This window comes from Lissotriton vulgaris, chromosome 12 (assembly GCF_964263255.1).
Source record: "Lissotriton vulgaris chromosome 12, aLisVul1.2, whole genome shotgun sequence".
Classification (NCBI taxonomy): Eukaryota; Metazoa; Chordata; class Amphibia; order Caudata; family Salamandridae; genus Lissotriton; species Lissotriton vulgaris.
Window position 1 is genome coordinate 444,691,812 of NC_141700.1, and position 23,633 is coordinate 444,715,444.

The 23,633-nt window shown below is 36.6% G+C and overlaps 9 non-coding genes across 9 annotated transcripts; all 9 read right to left on the minus strand.

Annotated features, from left to right (window-relative positions):
- Positions 1 to 4,255: 4,255 nt before the first annotated feature.
- TRNAT-AGU (transfer RNA threonine (anticodon AGU)) lies at positions 4,256 to 4,329 on the minus strand. The gene has a single exon. It is a non-coding gene; the product is annotated as a tRNA-Thr (tRNA).
- Positions 4,330 to 5,274: 945 nt separating this feature from the next.
- On the minus strand, positions 5,275 to 5,348 carry TRNAT-AGU (transfer RNA threonine (anticodon AGU)). The gene has a single exon. It is a non-coding gene; the product is annotated as a tRNA-Thr (tRNA).
- Positions 5,349 to 7,314: 1,966 nt separating this feature from the next.
- Positions 7,315 to 7,388, minus strand: TRNAT-AGU (transfer RNA threonine (anticodon AGU)). Its single transcript has one exon. It is a non-coding gene; the product is annotated as a tRNA-Thr (tRNA).
- Positions 7,389 to 14,744: 7,356 nt separating this feature from the next.
- Positions 14,745 to 14,817, minus strand: TRNAT-CGU (transfer RNA threonine (anticodon CGU)). The gene has a single exon. It is a non-coding gene; the product is annotated as a tRNA-Thr (tRNA).
- A 436-nt stretch (positions 14,818 to 15,253) lies between these two features.
- Positions 15,254 to 15,327, minus strand: TRNAT-AGU (transfer RNA threonine (anticodon AGU)). Its single transcript has one exon. It is a non-coding gene; the product is annotated as a tRNA-Thr (tRNA).
- A 1,965-nt stretch (positions 15,328 to 17,292) lies between these two features.
- Positions 17,293 to 17,366, minus strand: TRNAT-AGU (transfer RNA threonine (anticodon AGU)). Its single transcript has one exon. It is a non-coding gene; the product is annotated as a tRNA-Thr (tRNA).
- Positions 17,367 to 17,801: 435 nt separating this feature from the next.
- Positions 17,802 to 17,874, minus strand: TRNAT-CGU (transfer RNA threonine (anticodon CGU)). The gene has a single exon. It is a non-coding gene; the product is annotated as a tRNA-Thr (tRNA).
- Positions 17,875 to 21,364: 3,490 nt separating this feature from the next.
- TRNAT-AGU (transfer RNA threonine (anticodon AGU)) lies at positions 21,365 to 21,438 on the minus strand. The gene has a single exon. It is a non-coding gene; the product is annotated as a tRNA-Thr (tRNA).
- Positions 21,439 to 21,873: 435 nt separating this feature from the next.
- Positions 21,874 to 21,946, minus strand: TRNAT-CGU (transfer RNA threonine (anticodon CGU)). Its single transcript has one exon. It is a non-coding gene; the product is annotated as a tRNA-Thr (tRNA).
- Between the last annotated feature and the right edge of the window lie 1,687 nt (positions 21,947 to 23,633).

A 23,633-nucleotide genomic window follows, 5' to 3' on the forward strand; every position in this document is an offset into this window, starting at 1 on the left:
ATAGATATGTATTTTTTTCATTTGGCAATAACAGTATTCATTCTATAATCTTGAAAATACTTGTGTTTTTATAAGGTTTAAGATGATCTGTTCAACAGTAAGATGAATCAGACTTTTATATTTTAATTGTATCAGAATAAGACCTAATGAAAATGATTTGTTATATAACAATGAGAAAAACAAGGCACTGCTGTGAGTTGAACTCAGGATCTCCTGTTTACTAGACAGGCGCTTTAACCAGCTAAGCCACAGCACCCACTTGATTCTTAAATTTGAAACACTTTTCTTTATGGTGTTCAAGCGAATATTGCTTTTTCACTTTCATATTCTTTTCTAAGTTCACACACTTCTCTACTCAAACACTTAAGATGAATGAAGACTCTTCACTTATTCAAAAACACCTCTCTAATTTGAAGTTTACCCTATTCATATCATTTTAAAATATACCTTGCTGAAGAATGGATTAGTTGAATTCAACAATAGAGTGATCATTCACCTCTATCTTGTTCTTTGTCATTTTCTTTTCCCTATTTCAATCAATGCATTCCTACAAAAATCTTCACAATACCAAGTATTTTATTTAATTTTTAAGATAACTTATTCTAAAGTTCATAGAACCAGATGTTTATACTTGAATTGTATTCATCACTTGTTTGATGAAAATTATTCGGAAAGCATGAAGAAAACAGTTAAATGCTGCTAAGATTTGAACTCAGGATTTCCTGTTTACGAGATAGGAGCTTTAACCACTAAGCCACAGCACCAACAGCAATAGTAAAAAATGCATAAAGAATTTATTGTTAATGATGAAAATGTGTTTTCTGCTATAAATTCTTCTTTATATGTATTGTAATCTTAAACACGAAAAGATACTCAATCACTACGCAAGGATTAATATGTTTTAATAAACAGGTACTCCTATAAAACCCAATTTCATTTCTTGAATTCATTACAATTTTTTTTCATGAAGGTAATAATATTGCTCCAATCTAGGTAGACATTTCATCTATGTCTTTCTCATAGATATGTATTTTTTTCATTTGGCAATAACAGTATTCATTCTATAATCTTGAAAATACTTGTGTTTTTATAAGGTTTAAGATGATCTGTTCAACAGTAAGATGAATCAGACTTTTATATTTTAATTGTATCGGAATAAGACCTAATTAAAATGATTTGTTATATAACAATGAGAAAAGCAAGGCACTGCTGTGAGTTGAACTCAGGATCTCCTGTTTACTAGACAGGCGCTTTAACCAGTTAAGCCACAGCACCCACTTGATTCTTAATTTTGAAACACTTTTCTTTATGGTGTTCAAGCGAATATTGCTTTTTCACTTTCATATTCTTTTCTAAGTTCACACACTTCTCTACTCAAACACTTAAGATGAATGAAGACTCTTCACTTATTCAAAAACACCTCTCTAATTTGAAGTTTACCCTATTCATATCATTTTAAAATATACCTTGCTGAAGAATGGATTAGTTGAATTCAACAATAGAGTGATCATTCACCTCTATCTTGTTCTTTGTCATTTTCTTTTCCCTATTTCAATCAATGCATTCCTACAAAAATCTTCACAATACCAAGTATTTTATTTAATTTTTAAGATAACTTATTCTAAAGTTCATAGAACCAGATGTTTATACTTGACTTGTATTCATCACTTGTTTGATGAAAATTATTCGGAAAGCATGAAGAAAACAGGTAAATGCTGCTAAGATTTGAACTCAGGATTTCCTGTTTACGAGATAGGAGCTTTAACCACTAAGCCACAGCACCAACAGCAATAGTAAAAAATGCATAAAGAATTTATTGTTAATGATGAAAATGTGTTTTCTGCTATAAATTCTTCTTTATATGTATTGTAATCTTAAACACGAAAAGATACTCAATCACTACGCAAGGATTAATATGTTTTAATAAACAGGTACTCCTATAAAACCCAATTTCATTTCTTGAATTCATTACAATTTTTTTTCATGAAGGTAATAATATTGCTCCAATCTAGGTAGACATTTCATCTACGTCTTTCTCATAGATATGTATTTTTTTCATTTGGCAATAACAGTATTCATTCTATAATCTTGAAAATACTTGTGTTTTTATAAGGTTTAAGATGATCTGTTCAACAGTAAGATGAATCAGACTTTTATATTTTAATTGTATCGGAATAAGACCTAATGAAAATGATTTGTTATATAACAATGAGAAAAGCAAGGCACTGCTGTGAGTTGAACTCAGGATCTCCTGTTTACTAGACAGTCGCTTTAACCAGCTAAGCCACAGCACCCACTTGATTCTTAAATTTGAAACACTTTTCTTTATGGTGTTCAAGCGAATATTGCTTTTTCACTTTCATATTCTTTTCTAAGTTCACACACTTCTCTACTCAAACACTTAAGATGAATGAAGACTCTTCACTTATTCAAAAACACCTCTCTAATTTGAAGTTTACCCTATTCATATCATTTTAAAATATACCTTGCTGAAGAATGGATTAGTTGAATTCAACAATAGAGTGATCATTCACCTCTATCTTGTTCTTTGTCATTTTCTTTTCCCTATTTCAATCAATGCATTCCTACAAAAATCTTCACAATACCAAGTATTTTATTTAATTTTTAAGATAACTTATTCTAAAGTTCATAGAACCAGATGTTTATACTTGAATTGTATTCATCACTTGTTTGATGAAAATTATTCGGAAAGCATGAAGAAAACAGTTAAATGCTGCTAAGATTTGAACTCAGGATTTCCTGTTTACGAGATAGGAGCTTTAACCACTAAGCCACAGCACCAACAGCAATAGTAAAAAATGCATAAAGAATTTATTGTTAATGATGAAAATGTGTTTTCTGCTATAAATTCTTCTTTATATGTATTGTAATCTTAAACACGAAAAGATACTCAATCACTACGCAAGGATTAATATGTTTTAATAAACAGGTACTCCTATAAAACCCAATTTCATTTCTTGAATTCATTACAATTTTTTTTCATGAAGGTAATAATATTGCTCCAATCTAGGTAGACATTTCATCTACGTCTTTCTCATAGATATGTATTTTTTTCATTTTGCAATAACAGTATTCATTCTATAATCTTGAAAATACTTGGGTTTTTATAAGGTTAAAGATGATCTGTTCAACAGTAAGATGAATCAGACTTTTATATTTTAATCGTATCGGAATAAGACCTAATGAAAATGATTTGTTATATAACAATGAGAAAAGCAAGGCACTGCTGAGAGTTGAACTCAGGATCTCCTGTAGACAGGCGCTTTAACCAGCTAAGCCACAGCACCCACTTGATTCTTTATTTTGAAACACTTTTCTTTATGGTGTTCAAGAGAATATTGCTTTTTCACTTTCATATTCTTTTCTAAGTTCACACACTTCTCTACTCAAACACTTAAGATGAATGAAGACTCTTCACTTATTCAAAAACACCTCTCTAATTTGAAGTTTACCCTATTCATATCATTTTAAAATATACCTTGCTGAAGAATGGATTAGTTGAATTCAACAATAGAGTGATCATTCACCTCTATCTTGTTCTTTGTCATTTTCTTTTCCCTATTTCAGTCAATGCATTCCTACAAAAATCTTCACAATACCAAGCATTTTATTTAATGTTTAAGATACCTTATTCTAAAGTTCATAGAACCAGATGTTTATTCTTAAATTGTATTCAACATTTGTTTGATGTAAATTATTCGGAAAGCATAGAGAAAACAGTTGGGTTCTGCTGAGATTTGAACTCAGGATTTCCTGTTTACGAGACAGGCGCTTTAACCACTAAGCCACAGCACCAACGTTAACAGTAAGAAATGCATAAATTAATCATTGTTGATGATGAAAATGTGTTTCCTGCTATAAATTCTTCTTTATATGTATTGTAATCTTAAACAGGAAAACATACTCAATCACTACACAAGTATTAATATGTTTTAATAAACAGGTACTCTTATAAAACCCAATTTCATTTCTTGAATTCTTTACAATTTTTTTTCATGAATGTAATAATATTGCTCCAATCTAGGTAGACATTTCATCTACGTCTCTCTCATAGATATGTATTTTTTTCATTTTGCAATAACATTATTCATTCTATAATCTTGAAAATACTTGGGTTTTTATAAGGTTAAAGATGATCTGTTCAACAGTAAGATGAATCAGACTTTTATATTTTAATTGTATCGGAATAAGACCTAATGAAAATGATTTGTTATATATTACAATGAGAAAAGCAAGGCGCTGCTGAGATTTGAACTCAGGATCTCCTATTTACTAGACAGGCGCTTTAACCAGCTAAGCCACAGCACCCACTTGATTCTTAAATTTGAAACACTTTTCTTTATGGTGTTCAAGAGAATATTGCTTTTTCACTTTCATATTCTTTTCTAAGTTCACACACTTCTCTACTCAAACACTTAAGATGAATGAAGACTCTTCACTTATTCAAAAACACCTCTCTAATTTGAAGCTTACCCTATTCATATCATTTTAAAATATACCTTGCTGAAGAATGGATTAGTTGAATTCAACAATAGAGTGATCATTCACCTGTATCTTGTTCTTTGTCATTTTCTTTTCCCTATTTCAGTCAATGCATTCCTACAAAAATCTTCTCAATACCAAGCATTTTATTTAATTTTTAAGATAACTTATTCTAAAGTTCATAGAACCAGATGTTTATTCTTAAATTGTATTCAACATTTGTTTGATGAAAATTATTCGGAAAGCATGGAGAAAACAGTTAGGTGCTGTTGAGATTTGAACTCAGTATTTCCTGTTTATGAGACAGGCGCTTTAACCACTAAGCCACAGCACCAACGTTAATAGTAAGAAATGCATACATAATTTATTGTTGATGATGAAAATGTGTTTCCTGCTATAAATTCTTCTTTATATGTATTGTAATCTTAAACACGAAAACATACTCAATCACTACGCAAGTATTAATATGTTTTAATAAACAGGTACTCTTATAAAACCCAATTTCATTTCTTGAATTCTTTACAATTTTTTTTCATAAAGGTAATAATATTACTCCAATCTAGGTAGACATTTCATCTACGTCTTTCTCATAGATATGTATTTTTTTTATTTGGCAATAACAGTATTCATTCTATAATCTTGAAAATACTTGTGTTTTTATAAGGTTTAAGATGATCTGTTCAACAGTAAGATGAATCAGACTTTTATATTTTAATTGTATCGGAATAAGACCTAATGAAAATGATTTGTTATATAACAATGAGAAAAGCAAGGCACTGCTGAGAGTTGAACTCAGGATCTCCTGTTTACTAGACAGGCGCTTTAACCAGCTAAGCCACAGCACCCACTTGATTATTAAATTTGAAACACTTTTCTTTATGGTGTTCAAGAGAATATTGCTTTTTCACTTTCATATTCTTTTCTAAGTTCACACACTTCTCTACTCAAACACTTAAGATGAATGAAGACTCTTCACTTATTCAAAAACACCTCTCTAATTTGAAGTTTATCCTATTCATATCATTTTAAAATATAGCTTGCTGAAGAATGGATTAGTTGAATTCAACAATAGAGTGATCATTCACCTCTATCTTGTTCTTTGTCATTTTCTTTTCCCTATTTCAATCAATGCATTCCTACAAAAATCTTCACAATACTAAGTATTTTATTTAATTTTTAAGATAACTTATTCTAAAGTTCATAGAACCAGATGTTTATACTTAAATTGTATTCAACACTTGTTTGATGAAAATTATTCGTAAAGCATGAAGAAAACAGTTAAATGCTGCTGAGATTTGAACTCAGGATTTCCTGTTTACGAGATAGGAGCTTTAACCACTAAGCCACAGCACCAACGGTAATAGTAAAAAATGCATAAATAATTTATTGTTGATGATGAAAATGTGTTTTCTGCTATAAATTCTTCTTTATATGTATTGTAATCTTAAACACGAAAAGATACTCAATCACTACGCAAGGATTCATATGTTTTAATAAACAGGTACTCTTATAAAACCCAATTTCATTTCTTGAATTCTTTACAATTTTTTTTCATGAGCGTAATGATATTGCTCCAATCTTGGTAGACATTTCATCTACGTCTTTCTCATAGATATGTATTTTTTCATTTTGCAATAACAGTATTCATTCTATAATCTTGAAAATACTTGGGTTTTTATAAGGTTAAAGATGATCTGTTCAACAGTAAGATGAATCAGACTTTTATATTTAAATTGTATCGGAATAAGACCTAATGAAAATGATTTGTTATATAACAATGAGAAAATGCAAGGCACTGCTGAGAGATGAACTCAGGATCTCCTGTTTACTAGACAGGCACTTTAACCAGCTAAGCCACAGCACCCACTTGATTCTTAAATTTGAAACACTTTTCTTTTTGGTGTTCAAGAGAATATTGCTTTTTCACTTTCATATTCTTTTCTAAGTTCACACACTTCTCTACTCAAACACTTAAGATGAATGAAGACTCTTCACTTATTCAAAAACACCTCTCTAATTTGAAGTTTACCCTATTCATATCATTTTAAAATATCCCTTGCTGAAGAATGGATTAGTTGAATTCAACAATAGAGTGATCATTCACCTCTATCTTGTTCTTTGTCATTTTCTTTTCCCTATTTCAGTCAATGCATTCCTACAAAAATCTTCACAATACAAAGCATTTTATTTAATGTTTAAGATAACTTATTCTAAAGTTCATAGATCCAGATGTTTATTCTTAAATTGTATTCAACATTTGTTTGATGAAAATTATTCGGAAAGCATGGAGAAAACAGTTAGGTTCTGCTGAGATTTGAACTCAGGATTTCCTGTTTACGAGAAAGGCGCTTTAACCACTAAGCCACAGCACCAACGTTAATAGATAGAAATGCATAAATTATTCATTGTTGATGATGAAAATGTGTTTCCTGCTATAAATTCTTCTTTATATGTATTGTAATCTTAAACAGGAAAACATACTCAATCACTACGCAAGTATTAATATGTTTTAATAAACAGGTACTCTTATAAAACCCAATTTCATTTCTTGAATTCTTTACAATTTTTTTTCATGAAGGTAATAATATTACTCCAATCTAGGTAGACATTTCATCGACGTCTTTCTCATACATATGTATTTTTTTCATTTTGCAATAACATTATTCATTCTATAATCTTGAAAATACTTGGGTTTTTATAAGGTTAAAGATGATCTGTTCAACAGTAAGATGAATCAGACTTTTATATTTTAATTGTATCGGAATAAGACCTAATGAAAATGATTTGTTATATATTACAATGAGAAAAGCAAGGCGCTGCTGAGATTTGAACTCAGGATCTCCTGTTTACTAGACAGGCGCTTTAACCAGCTAAGCCACAGCACCCACTTGATTCTTAAATTTGAAACACTTTTCTTTATGGTGTTCAAGAGAATATTGCTTTTTCACTTTCATATTCTTTTCTAAGTTCACACACTTCTCTACTCAAACACTTAAGATGAATGAAGACTCTTCACTTATTCAAAAACACCTCTCTAATTTGAAGCTTACCCTATTCATATCATTTTAAAATATACCTTGCTGAAGAATGGATTAGTTGAATTCAACAATAGAGTGATCATGGAAAGGGGCGACCACTCGGTCCCCCCGAACGTATGGCAGAGTGCCACGATCCCCCCGGGAAGCCATCTTGGGCGGGAGGCGAGTCTCGGCTGGTATGCCCGAAGCGGCGTAGCCGGGGCGCGCCTTTTCCCGCCCTAGAGTGGGCTGGCCTAGACACTGACGCGGCTGGCCACGCCCTCGGGGCAGGCAGGGGCGGGTTTACGCCCGCCCTGAAGACGGATAAAAGGGGACGCAAGACCAGAAGGCATCCCCTTGTTCCTGTGCTCTGAAGCTGCACCTCCTCGCTGCACGTGAGCTCGAGACGGAACGAAGAGCCAATTTTGAGCGTTGTAATCTTTCTTTTGTCTTACAGATACTCTGTCGGAGAAATGCCCAAGAAAGGCGGGAAGAGAATGACGACTGAACAGATGGTTCGGGTCCTCATGAAGGAGATGGCCGAGCTGAAGAAGCGGGTGGCGGAGAGAGACGGGGAAGGGGGGCCGGAACGTCCGTCGGCTGGAGCAGCTCCAGGAGGGAGAGCCAAGAGGCCAAGGAGGGGACCGGCTGGGGGAGACGTCCCGGTTCCCTGTACCCCGCTCGAAGCGCCAACCCCAGTACCGGCGGAGGGGAACCCGATTCCCATGGTGGTCACCCCGGTGTCCAATGAAGATATGCCGCCCGAGCTGGCAGCACAACTTGCAGCGTGGTTGGGCGAAAGTAGTGAGGGCGCCACGGCTGCCGAGGCGCAGGCGCTGATGAAGCAATTGCGCGAGAAACGGGATGCAGCCAAGGTGTCCGCGCCGGTTGCAGTAGTTGACAAGCCACAAGGGACGATTGTGACCGCAGAGGCAGCGTCCGGTGCAGGTAAGCGGCCATTGCCGATTGCGAGGGATGAGTCAGCACCCTCTCGTAGAGAAAGGTTGGGTCAACATGTGCCTTTGGCAATTAAGGAGAAGATTTGGGCGGGGGAATATGTGAACATCTTCTCGTTGCTTGTTGATCATTATGAGGTGGAGCATGTTAAGGGTCAGAAAGACCTCATGCATCCGAGTGTTTGGCGCGCAAAAATGGCCGCCTTTAAAGTGAATGAAAATATTGGCAATTGGGGCAATGCATGGGGAATCTTTACGTCGATCTTGGGGGAACGTAGGCCCGAGTTGCTTTCCGAGTTGCCGACCTATCAGTCGCGAATCATGGGGTACTCGACATCATACCAGGGTAACCATTGGTTCTGCTACGATAATCTTTTTAGAAAGGCTAAAGAGCATAATAAAAGCTTAACCTGGGATTGTTATGATTCTTTGACATGGGATAAAATGAAGGAGACAGGTATGTTGAAAATGCCATTGGTAGGAAGTAATGTTGGCGAATCCTCCCGCCAATATGGGGGGACGCCCTTTCGTTCAAGTACGGGTACCGACGATTACTCGAGACCTGCCGGCAATACAGGAAAAAGGGGGTTATGCTTTAATTTCAACAGAGGTAAATGTACTAGGCCCCAGGGATCGTGTAAATTTAAACATGAATGTAGTGGGTGCGGGTCGCCCCATCCTGAGTCCACGTGCAGAGCCAAAACGGGTGATCACGGGGGGAGAGGAGGCGCCAAACAGGTCTAACATAGTCCGAGGGGCGCCTTTACCTACCCCGATTGATACCTTGGCGATGATTCCCTGGCTCAGTGAATACCCGGATCGTACTTCTGCTGGGGTGCTGCGGAACGGATTTTCGTACGGTTTCCGCATCCCGGTAGGGGACTTTCAGGGTGTGGAGAAGTGTAAAAATCAACTTTCGGTCCTGCAGCATACGACCGTGGTACAGGATAAGATCCGGAAAGAGGTTACTCAAGGTCGGGTCGCCGGCCCGTTTAGTGTACCCCCGGTGCAGGATTTTGTTTGTTCTCCTTTAGGGGTGGTCCCCAAGAAGGACCCGGGTGAGTTCCGATTGATTCACAATTTATCAGCTCCACGTGGTTTTTCTGTAAACGATGCAATAGATCCGGAAGTATGTTCGGTGCGGTACGCATCCTTCGATGAGGCCGTAGCCATTTTGAATCGCCTGGGGCCCGGGGCGCTGATGGCGAAGTCAGATATCGAGTCAGCGTTCCGATTGCTCCCGGTACACCCAGACGACCAGCGTCTCCTGGGTTTCATGTTTCAGGGTTATTATTACATGGATAGGTGTATGCCGATGGGGTGCTCTATATCTTGTGCCTATTTCGAGAAATTCAGTAGTTTTCTACAATGGGTCTTCACAAAGAAGACGGGTTTCCAACATGTAATGCATTACCTTGATGATTTTCTGTTCCTTGGAGCAGCCGGGGATCTTGAATGTGGCCGGGCCTTGGCCGAATTTTGTATGTTAATGAAGCAGTTTGGTGTGCCATTGGCACCAGGTAAGACGGTGGGTCCTGCGACTTGCCTCGAGTTTCTGGGGATCGAGTTAGACTCCAGTGAGGGTTGTTTTCGTTTGCCAGCTGACAAAGTGTTGAAGTTCAGGGCAGCCCTGCGAGTGTGTATAAATGGATCTAAAGTTACGCTGCATCAATTACAGCAGTTGGTGGGACAGTTGAATTTTGCCCTGAGGGTTATACCAATGGCCCGCCCCTTCTCCCGTTCAATTGCCCAAGCTATGGTCGGCCTAAAGGAGGGCCATCATCGCACGAGACTATCGGCTGAGGTCCGCCAGGACATGCGCATTTGGTTAGCATTCCTGGCGGACTTTAATGGTCGAGTCGTCTGGAACAAACCAGCCGTGTCCTCGGAAGAGCTGGGGCTATGGACAGATTCAGCAGGTAGCATAGGTTTTGGTGCCATCTTCGGCACAAAATGGTCGGCACAAAGGTGGCCGACATGGTGGCATGACAATGGTCTGACAAGTAATATTGCTTTCCTTGAACTTTTCCCCATTTTGGTGGCCCTGAGAACCTGGCCCGAAGGGTTCAAAGATCACTCTGTGATATTTTGGTCTGACAATATGACCGTGGTCGAGTGCATCAATAGCCAGGCTGCACGATGTAAACTGATTTTAAGACTGCTCAAAGAAATTGTTTTACTGTGTATGCAACTGAATGTGCTATTCAGAGCAAAACATGTCCCGGGGGTAATGAATCAGGCGGCTGATGCACTGTCTCGTTTTCATATGCAGGCTTTCTCGGGATTCCTTCCCACAGCGGACCCAGAGCCGGCACCCTTTCCCGAAGCTCTCTGGTCTCTCGGTGCCCCGAACTTCGTCACCTCGTGGGAGAGAGTCTAGCACCAAGGACGAGGAAGGCATATGAAGGGGCGTTTCGGTCCTATTTAGCCTTTTTGGGGACCGATAGAGAGGGGCTTTGGGGCCACGAGGAATGGGTAGTGAATTTTCTGATGTCCTTACGTAGGGCTGGGAAATCGGTGGCTACGGCCCAGAGGCATCGTGCTGCCATTTCCTTTGTTGCCAGGGCTCATGGTATCCAGGACCCGACAGCGTCTTTCGTGGTACAGAAAGCGCTGCGTGGGTGGCAACGCCTTGAGGGTCGCAGAGTAGATGAGAGGCGCCCGATAGGTTTGGATAGGTTGGCCCAGTTGTTGGCCACACTCCCTTCCACATGTTCATCTCAGTTTGAGACAGTGTTGTTCCGAGCCGCTTTTACGCTGGCATTTCATGGGGCGATGCGGGTAAGCGAACTAGTGGCAAGGAACAAACAGGATGTAACAGGGGGTTTGTGCCAGGAACACGTTCAGATCAGAGGAGAGACAATGACTGTCTCCTTTGTCAGGTCCAAGACCGATCAAGGTGGGATGGGTGACTGCATAATCATACGCAGGATTCCCGGGTCCTCCATGTGTCCGGTAAAGTGTTTAGAAGGCTACCTAGCACGAAGGGTGGCATCATGGGGGGGGACCTTGTTGAGACACGCGGACGCCACCCCACTGACGAAATTTCAGTTTCAGCGGGTGCTTGCGATGTCAATTGCCGCTGCGGGCTTGAACCCGGGCGAGTTTGGGACCCATTCCTTTCGGATAGGGGCTGCTACAGAAGCTACAGCTAGGGGTCTTAATGTTGAACAAGTGAAACGAGTGGGGCGTTGGTCCTCCAATTGTTATAAGAGGTATGTGCGGTTGCACATGTTGTGAAGCTGTAATGATGTACTCACGCCTCTTGTTTTTGTTTGATTTTCAGTTGCGCAAGCCTACGAGGCGGGGCGGACTATGCAGTCGACCCAACACCGGGCCAGCGGTCAGACATCACCGGCTGTGAAAAAGGAGGTGTGGGTCGTGGGCCACTCATACGTGAGGCGTGCCGCGGACGTATTCAAAGCAGGTGACATGATTCACGTAGCTGGGGAATACGGGTACAGGGTGTCCTTCTACGGAAGAGGCGGTCTCTGTATTGACCAGTTTCAAACATTTTTCGAGGGTTTGTTAGGGCGGACGAGGTCACCGCCGTCTATAGTCATAGTACATCTAGGGGGCAATGATTTAGTCACCACCGGTAGACGACTTCTCCTGGAGGCAATGCTTTTCACTGTAAGTTGGTTGGCGAGGAGAGTTCCGGGGTGCATAATTGCGTGGTCCCATATGATCCCACGAAAGGTGTGGCGAGGGGCTATTTCTATTCCTGCTTTGAATCATTCTGTTAGAAAGCTTAATAACAAAGTGAGTAGGGTGTTCCGTTCCAGGACATTGCATTCTATTTCGCATGGCTGTATTAATGATGACAGTATGTATTTGGGGGATGGTGTGCATTTGTCTCGGGTGGGGAATGAGTTACTCATAGGAGACTTCTTAGCATGGTTAAAAACGTTAAAACATGACCTTTAGGTAGGAGCTTTGTGGGGGGTCCGGATAGCCGGTCAACTATCCGGCCTGTGGCGGTAAGGTCATGATCGGTGAGCACTAATTGGAAGATCCCTATGAGTGGGCGTCACCCAACACGGATGGGAGCGCTCGGGAGAGGTGGCCATTGGCCCCTCAACGGGGAGGCGGTCCCTTCTAAGGATGGGTCGCCGAAAGAAAAGGAAAGGCGGTCAAGGCCCCTTCCTGTGTAGGAGGGGTTACAGCCCCCTCCTGGGGAATTTCCCGGGGCCAGTGACGTCTGCGACGGCAGATGTGGTAAGTTGTGCGGGGTTTGGGGGGAGGTCTACGCTACCTTCTAGATACCTCACACGAGTCCTCGAACGACCTTTAAATGGCGTCGAGTTTATTGGTGCCCCCGTCAAGTCAAGGGAAATTGGTAGTTGCACTTGAGGTACGCCTCAGTCCTGTCGCCCCTCCCAAGTGGGGGGGGTATTTCTGGTTAGGGATCTTGACACCGGTTACGACCTTGCCGTTGGCCCTTAAACGTTAGGATGTACAATTTCAAAATTTCAAGTCAATGTTTTGTAGGATGTTAGTTCGGCTAGGAGAACCTCTGTATTAGAGAATCTGTTAAGGTTAGCCAAACATCGCAATGTGGTAATGAAATTGTACATTAATATGAAACTGTTGATTTAATGTTTTAATTTTGTTTTAATAAATACGGCCGGGAGGGTCACTCCCTCCCTCTTCCAAAAACTTCAAGAGCTGTTTCCGGTTTCCCTCCTTTGGGGATTGTGTTGAGAGGGGGTGACGGGTATCTCAGCCATATGGAAAGGGGCGACCACTCGGTCCCCCCGAACGTATGGCAGAGTGCCACGATCCCCCCGGGAAGCCATCTTGGGCGGGAGGCGAGTCTCGGCTGGTATGCCCAAAGCGGCGTAGCCGGGGCGCGCCTTTTCCCGCCCTAGAGTGGGCTGGCCTAGACACTGACGCGGCTGGCCACGCCCTCGGGGCAGGCAGGGGCGGGTTTACGCCCGCCCTGAAGACGGATAAAAGGGGACGCAAGACCAGAAGGCATCCTCTTGTTCCTGTGCTCTGAAGCTGCACCTCCTCGCTGCACGTGAGCTCGAGACGGAACAAAGAGCCAATTTTGACCCACCCACCAGCCCCTGAAGACAGCCAGTTGTTTTGAATAAAGATTGATGGTTAATGCTAATTTCATTTACAGGTTGTGGTATTATCGTGTTGATTTTGGTGTGTAATAAAGAAATGGTCTAATTTTTGTATGTTTTGTGATTAAAAGAAATCCGGCTTTAGTGTTCACTTATAAGCATGCTTTTAATACGGCATAGTAGCCAATGTATTCTTAGTCCGGTAGGTTAGTTAGCATTGTCGTATTTATTTTGGTCGGGCGGTAAGGTCATGATCGGTGAGCACTAATTGGAAGATCCCTATGAGTGGACGTCACCCAACACGGATGGGAGCGCTCGGGAGAGGTGGCCATTGGCCCCTCAACGGGGAGGCGGTCCCTTCTAAGGATGGGTCGCCGAAAGAAAAGGAAAGGCGGTCAAGGCCCCTTCCTGTGTAGGAGGGGTTACAGCCCCCTCCTGGGGAATTTCCCGGGGCCAGTGACGTCTGCGACGGCAGATGTGGTAAGTTGTGCGGGGTTTGGGGGGAGGTCTACGCTACCTTCTAGATACCTCACACGAGTCCTCGAACGACCTTTAAATGGCGTCGAGTTTATTGGTGCCCCCGTCAAGTCAAGGGAAATTGGTAGTTGCACTTGAGGTACGCCTCAGTCCTGTCGCCCCTCCCAAGTGGGGGGGGTATTTCTGGTTAGGGATCTTGACACCGGTTACGACCTTGCCGTTGGCCCTTAAACGTTAGGATGTACAATTTCAAAATTTCAAGTCAATGTTTTGTAGGATGTTAGTTCGGCTAGGAGAACCTCTGTATTAGAGAATCTGTTAAGGTTAGCCAAACATCGCAATGTGGTAATGAAATTGTACATTAATATGAAACTGTTGATTTAATGTTTTAATTTTGTTTTAATAAATACGGCCGGGAGGGTCACTCCCTCCCTCTTCCAAAAACTTCAAGAGCTGTTTCCGGTTTCCCTCCTTTGGGGATTGTGTTGAGAGGGGGTGACGGGTATCTCAGCCATATTCACCTGTATCTTGTTCTTTGTCATTTTCTTTTCCCTATTTCAGTCAATGCATTCCTACAAAAATCTTCTCAATACCAAGCATTTTATTTAATTTTTAAGATAACTTATTCTAAAGTTCATAGAACCAGATGTTTATTCTTAAATTGTATTCAACATTTGTTTGATGAAAATTATTCGGAAAGCATGGAGAAAACAGTTAGGTGCTGTTGAGATTTGAACTCAGGATTTCCTGTTTACGAGACAGGCGCTTTAACCACTAAGCCACAGCACCAACGTTAATAGTAAGAAATGCATACATAATTTATTATTGATGATGAAAATGTGTTTCCTGCTATAAATTCTTCTTTATATGTATTGTAATCTTAAACACGAAAACATACTCAATCACTACGCAAGTATTAATATGTTTTAATAAACAGGTACTCTTATAAAACTCAATTTCATTTCTTGAATTCTTTAAAAAAAAAAATCATGAAGGTTTTAATATTGCTCAAATCTAGGTAGAAATTTCATCTACGTCTTTCTCATAGATATGTATTTTTTTATTTGGCAATAACAGTATTCATTCTATATTCCTGAAAATACTTGTGTTTTTATAAGGTTTAAGATGATCTGTTCAACAGTAAGATGAATCAGACTTTTATATTTTAATTGTATCGGAATAAGACCTAATGAAAATGATTTGTTATATAACAATGAGAAAAGCAAGGCACTGCTGAGAGTTGAACTCAGGATCTCCTGTTTACTAGACAGGCGCTTTAACCAGCTAAGCCACAGCACCCACTTGATTATTAAATTTGAAACACTTTTCTTTATGGTGTTCAAGAGAATATTGCTTTTTCACTTTCATATTCTTTTCTAAGTTCACACACTTCTCTACTCAAACACTTAAGATGAATGAAGACTCTTCACTTATTCAAAAACACCTCTCTAATTTGAAGTTTACCCTATTCATATCATTTTAAAATATACCTTGCTGAAGAATGGATTAGTTGAATTCAACAATAGAGTGATCATTCACCTCTATCTTGTTCTTTGTCATTTTCTTTTCCCTATTTCAATCAATGCATTCCTACAAAAATCTTCACAATACCAAGTATTTTATTTAATTTTTAAGATAACTTATTCTAAAGTTCATAGAACCAATTGTTTATACTTAAATTGTATTCAACACTTGTTTGATGAAAGTTATTCGGAAAGCATGAAGAAAACAGTTAAATGCTGCTGAGATTTGAACTCAGGATTTCCTGTTTACGAGATAGGAGCTTTAACCACTAAGCCACTGCACCAACGGTAATAGTAAAAAATGCATAAATAATTTATTGTTGATGATGAAAATGTGTTTTCTGCTATAAATTCTTCTTTATATGTATTGTAATCTTAAACACAAAAAGATACTCAATCACTACGCAAGGATTCATATGTTTTAATAAACAGGTACTCTTATAAAACCCAATTTCATTTCTTGAATTCTTTACAATTTTTTTTCATGAACGTAATGATATTGCTCCAATCTTGGTAGACATTTCATCTACGTCTTTCTCATAGATATGTACTTTTTTTCATTTTGCAATAACAGTATTCATTCTATAATCTTGAAAATACCTGGGTTTTTATAAGGTTAAAGGTGATCTGTTTAACAGTAAGATGAATCAGACTTTTATATTTTAATTGTATCGGAATAAGACCTAATGAAAATGATTTGTTATATAACAATGAGAAAAGCAAGGCACTGCTGAGAGATGAACTCAGGATCTCCTGTTTACTAGACAGGCGCTTTAATCAGCTAAGCCACAGCACCCACTTGATTCTTAAAGTTGAAACACTTTTCTTTATGGTGTTCAAGAGAATATTGCTTTTTCACTTTCATATTCTTTTCTAAGTTCACACACTTCTCTACTCAAACACTTAAGATGAATGACGACTCTTCACTTATTCAAAAACACCTCTCTAATTTGAAGTTTACCCTATTCATATCATTTTAAAATATACCTTGCTGAAGAATGGATTAGTTGAATTCAACAATAGAGTGATCATTCTCCTCTATCTTGTACTTTGTCATTTTCTTTTCCCTATTTCAGTCAATGCATTCCTACAAAAACGTTCACAATACCAAGCATTGTATTTAATGTTTAAGATAACTTATTCTAAAGTTCATAGAACCAGATCTTTATTCTTAAATTGTATTCAACATTTGTTTGATGTAAATTATTCGGAAAGCATGGAGAAAATGGTTAGGTGCTGCTGAGATTTGAACTCAGGATTTCCTGTTTACGAGATAGGAGCTTTAACCACTAAGCCACAGCACCAACGGTAATAGTAAAAAATGCATAAATAATTTATTGTTGATGATGAAAATGTGTTTTCTGCTATAAATTCTTCTTTATATGTATTGTAATCTTAAACACGAAAATATACTCAATCACTACGCAAGGATTCATATATTTTAATAAACAGGTACTCTTATAAAACCCAATTTCATTTCTTGAATTCTTTACAATTTCTTTTCATGAAGTTATTAATATTGCTCAAATCTAGGTAGAAATTTCATCTACGTCTTTCTCATAGATATGTATTTTTTTCATTTTGCAATAACAGTATTCATTCTATAATCTTGAAAATACTTGGGTTTTTATAAGGTTTGAGATGATCTGTTCAACAGTAAGATGAATCAGACTTTTATATTTTAATGGTATCGGAATAAGACCTAATATAAATGATTTGTTATATAACAATGGGAAAAGCAAGGCACTGCTGAGAGTTGAACTCAGGATCTCCTGTTTACTAGACAGGCACTTTAACCAGCTAAGCCACAGCACCCACTTGATTCTTAAATTTGAAACACTTTTCTTTATGGTGTTCAAGAGAATATTGCTTTTTCACTTTCATATTCTTTTCTAAGTTCACACACTTCTCTACTCAAACACTTAAGATGAATGAAGACTCTTCACTTATTCAAAAACACCTCTCTAATTTGAAGTTTACCCTATTCTTATCATTTTAAAATATACCTTGCTGAAGAATGGATTAGTTGAATTCAACAATAGAGTGATCATTCACCTCTATCTTGTTCTTTGTCATTTTCTTTTCCCTATTTCAGTCAATGCATTCCTACAAAAATCTTCACAATACCAAGCATTTTATTTAATTTTTAAGATAACTTATTCTAAAGTTCATAGAACCAGATGTTTATAGTTAAATTGTATTCAACACTTGTTTGATGAAAATTATTCGGAAAGCATGGAGAAAACAGTTAAATGCTGCTGAGAATTGAACTCAGGATTTCCTGTTTACGAGACAGGAGCTTTAACCACTAAGCCACAGCACCAACAGTAATAGTAAAAAATGCATAAAGAATTTATTGTTAATGATGAAAATGTGTTTTCTGCTATAAATTCTTCTTTACATGTATTGTAATCTTAAACACGAAAAGATACTCAATCACTACGCAAGGATTAATATGTTTTAATAAACAGGTACTCCTATAAAACCCAATTTCATTTCTTGAATTCATTACAATTTTTTTTCATGAAGGTAATAATATTGCTCCAATCTAGGTAGACATTTCATCTACGTCTTTCTCATAGATATGTATTTTTTTCATTTTGCAATAACAGTATTCATTCTATAATCTTGAAAATACTTGGGTTTTTATAAGGTTAAAGATGATCTGTTCAACAGTAAGATGAATCAGACTTTTATATTTTAATTGTATCGGAATAAGACCTAATGAAAATGATTTGTTATATAACAATGAGAAAAGCAAGGCACTGCTGAGAGTTGAACTCAGGATCTCCTGTAGACAGGCGCTTTAACCAGCTAAGCCACAGCACCCACTTGATTCTTTATTTTGAAACACTTTTCTTTATGGTGTTCAAGAGAATATTGCTTTTTCACTTTCATATTCTTTTCTAAGTTCACACACTTCTCTACTCAAACACTTAAGATGAATGAAGACTCTTCACTTATTCAAAAACACCTCTCTAATTTGAAGTTTACCCTATTCATATCATTTTAAAATATACCTTCCTGAAGAATGGATTAGTTGAATTCAACAATAGAGCGATCATTCACCTCTATCTTGTTCTTTGTCATTTTCTTTTCCCTATTTCAATCAATGCATTCCTATAAAAATCTTCACAATACCAAGTATTTTATTTAATTTTTAAGATAACTTATTCTAAAGTTCATAGAACCAGATGTTTATACTTAAATTGTATTCAACACTTGTTTGATGAAAATTATTCGGAAAGCATGAAGAAAACAGTTAAATCCTGCTGAGATTTGAACTCAGGATTTCCTGTTTACGAGATAGGAGCTTTAACCACTAAGCCACAGCACCAACGGTAATAGTAAAAAATACATAAATAATTTATTGTTGATGATGAAAATGTGTTTTCTGCTATAAATTCTTCTTTATATGTATTGTAATCTTAAACACGAAAAGATACTCAATCACTACGCAAGGATTCATATGTTTTAATAAACAGGTACTCTTATAAAACCCAATTTCATTTCTTGAATTATTTACAATTTTTTTTCATCAACGTAATGATATTGCTCCAATCTTGGTAGACATTTCATCTACGTCTTTCTCATAGATATGTACTTTTTTTCATTTTGCAATAACAGTATTCATTCTATAATCTTGAAAATACCTGGGTTTTTATAAGGTTAAAGGTGATCTGTTTAACAGTAAGATGAATCAGACTTTTATATTTTAATTGTATCGGAATAAGACCTAATGAAAATGATTTGTTATATAACAATGAGAAAAGCAAGGCACTGCTGAGAGATGAACTCAGGATCTCCTGTTTACTAGACAGGCGCTTTAACCAGCTAAGCCACAGCACCCACTTGATTCTTTATTTTGAAACACTTTTCTTTATGGTGTTCAAGAGAATATTGCTTTTTCACTTTCATAGTCTTTTCTAAGTTCACACACTTCTCTACTCAAACACTTAAGATGAATGAAGACTCTTCACTTATTCAAAAACACCTCTCTAATTTGAAGTTTACCCTATTCATATCATTTTAAAATATACCTTGCTGAAGAATGGATTAGTTGAATTCAACAATAGAGTGATCATTCTCCTCTATCTTGTTCTTTGTCATTTTCTTTTCCCTATTTCAGTCAATGCATTCCTACAAAAATGTTCACAATACCAAGCATTGTATTTAATGTTTAAGATAACTTATTCTAAAGTTCATAGAACCAGATGTTTATTCTTAAATTGTATTCAACATTTGTTTGATGTAAATTATTCGGAAAGCATGGAGAAAATGGTTAGGTGCTGCTGAGATTTGAACTCAGGATTTCCTGTTTACGAGATAGGAGCTTTAACCACTAAGCCACAGCACCAATGGTAATAGTAAAAAATGCATAAATAATTTATTGTTGATGATGAAAATGTGTTTTCTGCTATAAATTCTCCTTTATATGTATTGTAATCTTAAACACGAAAATATACTCAATCACTACGCAAGGATTCATATATTTTAATAAACAGGTACTCTTATAAAACCCAATTTCATTTCTTGAATTCTTTACAATTTCTTTTCATGAAGTTATTAATATTGCTCAAATCTAGGTAGAAATTTCATGTACGTCTTTCTCATAGATATGTATTTTTTTCATTTTGCAATAACAGTATTCATTCTATAATCTTGAAAATACTTGGGTTTTAATAAGGTTTAAGATGATCTGTTCAACAGTAAGATGAATCAGACTTTTATATTTTAATTGTATCGGAATAAGACCTAATGAAAATGATTAGTTATATAACAATGAGAAAAGCAAGGCGCTGCTGAGAGTTGAACTCAGGATCTCCTTTTTACTAAACAGGCGCTTTAACCAGCTAAGCCACAGCACCCACTTGATTCTTAATTTTGAAACACTTTTCTTTATGCTGTTCAAGAGAATATTGCTTTTTCACTTTCATAGTCTTTTCTAAGTTCACACACTTCTCTACTCATAAACTTAAGATGAATGAAGACTCTTCACTTATTCAAAAACACCTCTCTAATTTGAAGTTTACCCTATTCATATCATTTTAAAATATACCTTGCTGAAGAATGGATTAGTTGAATTCAACAATAGAGTGATCATTCACCTGTATCTTGTTCTTTGTGATTTTCTTTTCCCTATTTCAATCAATGCATTCCTACAAAAATCTTCACAATACCAAGTGTTTTATTTAATTTTTAGGATAACATTCTAAAGTTCATAGAACCAGATGTTTATACTTAAATTGTATTCAACACTTGTTTGATGAAAATTACTCGGAAAGCATGGAGAAAACAGTTAAATGATGCTGAGATTTGAACTCAGGATTTCCTGTTTACGAGAAAGGCGCTTTAACCACTAAGCCACAGCACCAACGTTAATAGTAAGAAATGCATAAATTATTCATTGTTGATGATGAAAATGTGTTTCCTGCTATAAATTCTTCTTTATATGTATTGTAATCTTAAACAGGAAAACATACTCAATCACTACGCAAGTATTAATATGTTTTAATAAACAGGTACTCTTATAAAACCCAATTTCATTTCTTGAATTCTTTACAATTTTTTTTCATAAAGGTAATAATATTACTCCAATCTAGGTAGACATTTCATCGACGTCTTTCTCATACATATGTATTTTTTTCATTTTGCAATAACATTATTCATTCTATAATCTTGAAAATACTTGGGTTTTTATAAGGTTAAAGATGATCTGTTCAACAGTAAGATGAATCAGACTTTTATATTTTAATTGTATCGGAATAAGACCTAATGAAAATGATTTGTTATATATTACAATGAGAAAAGCAAGGCGCTGCTGAGATTTGAACTCAGGATCTCCTGTTTACTAGACAGGCGCTTTAACCAGCTAAGCCACAGCACCCACTTGATTCTTAAATTTGAAACACTTTTCTTTATGGTGTTCAAGAGAATATTGCTTTTTCACTTTCATATTCTTTTCTAAGTTCACACACTTCTCTACTCAAACACTTAAGATGAATGAAGACTCTTCACTTATTCAAAAACACCTCTCTAATTTGAAGCTTACCCTATTCATATCATTTTAAAAAATACCTTGCTGAAGAATGGATTAGTTGAATTCAACAATAGAGTGATCATTCACCTGTATCTTGTTCTTTGTCATTTTCTTTTCCCTATTTCAGTCAATGCATTCCCACAAAAATCTTCTCAATACCAAGCATTTTATTTAATTTTTAAGATAACTTATTCTAAAGTTCATAGAACCAGATGTTTATTCTTAAATTGTATTCAACATTTGTTTGATGAAAATTATTCGGAAAGCATGGAGAAAACAGTTAGGTGCTGTTGAGATTTGAACTCAGGATTTCCTGTTTACGAGACAGGCGCTTTAACCACTAAGCCACAGCACCAACGTTAATAGTAAGAAATGCATACATAATTTATTGTTGATGATGAAAATGTGTTTCCTGCTATAAATTCTTCTTTATATGTATTGTAATCTTAAACACGAAAACATACTCAATCACTACGCAAGTATTAATATGTTTTAATAAACAGGTACTCTTATAAAACTCAATTTCATTTCTTGAATTCTTTAAAAAAAAAATCATGAAGGTATTAATATTGCTCAAATCTAGGTAGAAATTTCATCTACGTCTTTCTCATAGATATGTATTTTTTTATTTGGCAATAACAGTATTCATTCTATAATCTTGAAAATACTTGTGTTTTTATAAGGTTTAAGATGATCTGTTCAACAGTAAGATGAATCAGACTTTTATATTTTAATTGTATCGGAATAAGACCTAATGAAAATGATTTGTTATATAACAATGAGAAAAGCAAGGCACTGCTGAGAGTTGAACTCAGGATCTCCTGTTTACTAGACAGGCGCTTTAACCAGCTAAGCCACAGCACACACTTGATTATTAAATTTGAAACACTTTTCTTTATGGTGTTCAAGAGAATATTGCTTTTTCACTTTCATATTCTTTTCTAAGTTCACAAACTTCTCTACTCAAACACTTAAGATGAATGAAGACTCTTCACTTATTCAAAAACACCTCTCTAATTTGAAGTTTACCCTATTCATATCATTTTAAAATATACCTTGCTGAAGAATGGATTAGTTGAATTCAACAATAGAGTGATCATTCACCTCTATCTTGTTCTTTGTCATTTTCTTTTCCCTATTTCAATCAATGCATTCCTACAAAAATCTTCACAATACCAAGTATTTTATTTAATTTTTAAGATAACTTATTCTAAAGTTCATAGAACCAGATGCTTATACTTAAATTGTATTCAACACTTGTTTGATGAAAATTATTCGGAAAGCATGAAGAAAACAGTTAAATGCTGCTGAGATTTGAACTCAGGATTTCCTGTTTACGAGATAGGAGCTTTAACCACTAAGCCACAGCACCAACGGTAATAGTAAAAAATGCATAAATAATTTATTGTTGATGATGAAAATGTGTTTTCTGCTATAAATTCTTCTTTATATGTATTGTAATCTTAAACACAAAAAGATACTCAATCACTACGCAAGGATTCATATGTTTTAATAAACAGGTACTCTTATAAAACCCAATTTCATTTCTTGAATTCTTTACAATTTTTTTTCATGAACGTAATGATATTGCTCCAATCTTGGTAGACATTTCATCTACGTCTTTCTCATAGATATGTACTTTTTTTCATTTTGCAATAACAGTATTCATTCTATAATCTTGAAAATACCTGGGTTTTTATAAGGTTAAAGGTGATCTGTTCAACAGTAAGATGAATCAGACTTTTATATTTTAATTGTATCGGAATAAGACCTAATGAAAATGATTTGTTATATAACAATGAGAAAAGCAAGGCACTGCTGAGAGATGAACTCAGGATCTCCTGTTTACTAGACAGGCGCTTTAATCAGCTAAGCCACAGCACCCACTTGATTCTTAAAGTTGAAACACTTTTCTTTATGGTGTTCAAGAGAATATTGCTTTTTCACTTTCATATTCTTTTCTAAGTTCACACACTTCTCTACTCAAACACTTAAGATGAATGACGACTCTTCACTTATTCAAAAACACCTCTCTAATTTGA